Source organism: Octopus bimaculoides, chromosome 12 (assembly GCF_001194135.2).
Source record: "Octopus bimaculoides isolate UCB-OBI-ISO-001 chromosome 12, ASM119413v2, whole genome shotgun sequence".
In the NCBI taxonomy this organism is placed as follows: domain Eukaryota; kingdom Metazoa; phylum Mollusca; class Cephalopoda; order Octopoda; family Octopodidae; genus Octopus; species Octopus bimaculoides.
Window position 1 is genome coordinate 14433892 of NC_068992.1, and position 3914 is coordinate 14437805.

At 42.0% G+C, this 3914-nt stretch overlaps 1 protein-coding gene across 1 annotated transcript in view; it reads left to right on the forward strand.

The window, feature by feature from the left end:
- Nucleotides 1-3275: 3275 nt before the first annotated feature.
- LOC106881863 (probable UDP-sugar transporter protein SLC35A4) overlaps nt 3276-3914 on the forward strand; it is a 99945-nt gene continuing 99306 nt past the window's right edge. The window contains exon 1 of the mRNA XM_052972245.1: nt 3276-3664. The gene's annotated coding sequence lies outside the window, so the exon portion shown is untranslated. The remainder of the gene's footprint in view (nt 3665-3914) is intronic.

Below are 3914 nucleotides of genomic sequence, written 5' to 3' on the forward strand. Positions count from 1 at the left end.
CTTCTATATCAACATGTATGTGCTGGAATCGTGCATCTGGAGTGGAGAAAGTATCTAACGGTACACGGATATATTTATGTGCCTTGAATCTTTGACAATCGACACAGGTACGAGTCCAATTAGCTATGTATCGACGCATGTTCGGCCAAACGAAACCAGCTGAAATAAGCTTCAATGTTGCTGTTATACCAGGATGTGAAATATTGTGTAGTGCTGAGAAAACGATACGGTGATGCTTTTCAGGAAGTAAAGGACGAGGTTTTCCAGAAGAAATATTTCAAAGGATCTGTTTGTTTGAAGTCGCAACTGGGAAAAATTGGAGGTCGAAAAGAATTAGTTCTGGTTGTTGTATATTATTCAAATCAACGGATGGCTGATCTTCAGACATTTCGTCCAAGTTAATTTCTGCAGTTGAAAATAACGCGTTGACGGGTAAACGGGATAAAGGTCTGTAACAATGTTCTCAGAACCTAGAATGTGTCGTATATCACTCGTGAACTGTTAAATGTACTCCAAATGTCGAATGTTTCTCGGAGAAAATTTATCTGGCTTGCAGTGTAAAGCAAAAGATAACGGTTTATGATCTGTAAACATTGTGAAGTTTCTCCCTTCCAAAATGTGTTGGAAATGTTTAACTGAAAGGTAAGTAGTTAACAGTTCACGACTGAATGCGCTATATTTAGTTTCAGCTGGTTTTAACTGTGTAGAGAAAATCGCAAGAGGTTGCCATTCACCATGGTGGAGTTGTTGAATGACTGCGCTGACGCCAATTTCGGACGCATCAACTACAAGAGAAATTTCAGCATCAGGAATGGGGTGAGCCAACATGGAGACACGAGATAGTTTCTGTTTAACATGTCGAAAGCTTATATTTCAGTAGGAATTAAAGGAATCTTTTCTGCTCTCTTCTTGCAGTGTTGCAGCAATTTGTTGAGAGAGTATAAAGTTTCAGCACAACGAGGTATAAAACGTCGATAGAAATTAACAAATCCAAGAAATTGCCTGAGCTATCTTAATATAACCTAATCTAACACTACCAAACTTAGCTAACATCATCAGAGCCTTTAGTGGGACCCATACTAATGCAGTCATTCAGGCCAGGTCTTCACTTTGAAGACACTTCCCACCCTCAGTTCCATCAGCCCTGAAGATCCTGAAAAGTGTTATGAGTATTGCTCTCTTTTCCGACTTTTGATTTGATGGCAATTCTTCATGTTCATTAAAAAAAAAAAAATGAGGAAAGCCAGCAAGGCCGTTAAGTGGCGACCCAGACAGATCTTTGAATGACAAGCTCTGTGGCACTTTGGGAATATATGTAAGCTTTGATTAGATAGATTGCACAAGATGATGGCTAAATGATAGAATAAATACAAAAATGTACTCCAGACAATAACAGAGGAATTCAAGACAGGCTGCTCCTGGAAGCTCCTCTATGCTGAACTAGAGAAGAAGTTCCAAGTATGGAAGCAAGGTCTAGAATCAAAGAGCCTTAGAGATAATCTAGCAAAAACCAGAGTTATAGTAAGTAGGAAGGCAAACAAATCCCAAATCCCTTCAAGTAGATGACCCTGCTCAATCTGTAGAAAAGGTGTAGGTAGAAACTCCATAGGATGCACCCAGTGTAAGCTTTGGACACATAAGAGGTGCAGCAACATCAGAGGAAGGTTGACAGGGAAAGTTACTTTTGTATGTGGAAGGTGCACAGGTACAATAAATGCTAAACATGTGTGGAAAATAGACTCCATCAACTGCCAGGGGGAAAAACTAGAGGTAGTACGTAGCTTCCGTTATCTAAGTGACCAAGTTAGTAGTGGAGGTGAATGCTCCGTGAGTGTAGCTGTGAGAATAAAATGAGGCTGGGCAAAGTTTGGAGGGCTCCTACCCCTGCTGGCAACAAAGGACCACAGAGTGAAAATGCAGATTGTTTGATGTCTGTGCACGAACAGCTATGCTGCATGGCAGTGAAACATGGGCTATGACAGTCAAGGACATGCATAGGCTTGAAAGAAATGAAGCCAGTATGCTTCGCTGGATGTGCAATGTCAGTGTGCATGTTCGATAGAGTGTAAGCGTCTTGAGAGAAAAGTTAGGCATAAGAAGCATCAGATGTGGTGTGCAAGAGAGATGACAGTGCTGGTATGGTCATGTGATGTGTATGGACGAGGACAGCTGTGTGAAGAAGTGCCGATCTCTAACTGTGGAGGGAACCTGTGGTAGAGGTAGACCTAGGAAGATGTGAGACGAGGTGGGGAAGCATGATCTTCGAACTTTGAGCATCACAGAGGCAATAACTAGTGACTGAGACCATTGGTGATGTGCTGTACTTGAGAGGACCCGTCAAGCCAAGTGCACTCGTGCTGAGTTCCTTTTGAGTATTGGGCCTTTCGGAGGCAGTAACCAAAACCTTTGACGTTATGTCGTGCTTGAGAAGAAGACCCATCAAGCTGAGCAAAATCACAGTTGTGACAGATACTGGTGTTACGCAAATCGGCACCTGTGTCAGTGGCACGTAAATGCACCCCGGTGTCACACAGATGGCACCCATGCCGGTGGCACGTAAACGCACCCATTACGCTCTCGGAGTGGTTGGTGTTAGGAAGGGTATAGAGCCATAGAAAAACCTTGCCAAATGGAACTGGAGTCCGGTGCAGCCTTCCAACGTGCCAGCCCAACCAGACTGTCCAACCCATTCCAACATGGACAACGGACGTTAAATGATGATGATGACTATTAAAATTACTTTGACCATTAATTGCCAACGCTGCGCTTCTACCTCCTCTTCCAACAACAACAACAACAACAACTACTACTACTACTACTACTACTACTACTACTACTACTACTATAAATGCCATCTTAATGCAGGGACGCAGTGGGCAAATAGCACAGAGACGTCTTTGTGTCTTGGGATCCATTTATGATTAATGTATCACATGGCTTGCAGTCCGTTAATACAATAGAGTCCGGTGTACAGATTTTGCCTGGAGACCCATAATACTGTTACGACGCTCATGATTACTACTATCACTATTACTACTACTACTACTACAATCAAGAAATGCTTCCATTCCCCCACCCCTACTTCCCGTATCATTTCCCTATCATCACCATGGTCGTCTGTACGTTCCGATGAATACGTACACAATTATTCCCCTTGACCATGTAGCATCGTTTGCTCTTTTCCTCCCTCCCTCCCTCCTTCCCTCCACCCATCCATCCATCTCTCGTGCTCCCAGTCATTCCTATTCCTCCCTTTCCTCCACACATCCGTCCATCTTTCCTGCACTCCGGTCTCTTTCCTCCCTCCCTCCCTCGCTTCCTTTCTCTCTATTTCTCTCACTCCCTTCCTCCGCATTGCTGGTCTACGTCCCTTCTCATTTCCCCTTTTCTCTCTCTCTCTCTCTCTCTATCTCTATCTCTTCATACCTCCCCGTTCCCTTCCTAGATCTTTTCTTCCTCCTTCCCTCATCCGCATTTCCTAATCTGTCTCTCTCTTGTACTCTCTCTATGTTTCTCCACTCCCCCTCTCTCTCTTGTCACATTAACATCCAAGAAGAGGTCGCACATGTGAATAACATCTCGGTTTAACTACCGTTACACATAATTTTGTATACATAAAATACATGTATATATTTACATATATACACACACACGCTAGCATTTCGTGAGTACCGTCATTCTTTTTGCTTCAGCAATTTTGTTTAAAACGATCATCGTATTTTTATTACTAATTATTATTATTATTATTATTACCTTTGTTATTAGCAATATTACTAATCTCTCTCTCTAATATATATACTCATGCGTGTTTATATTGTATTATATGTGTGTGATGAGCTATGTATGTATGTATATGATCTTTGCTATATGCATTCATGTTAAACATGAGACTATATATATATATATATATATAT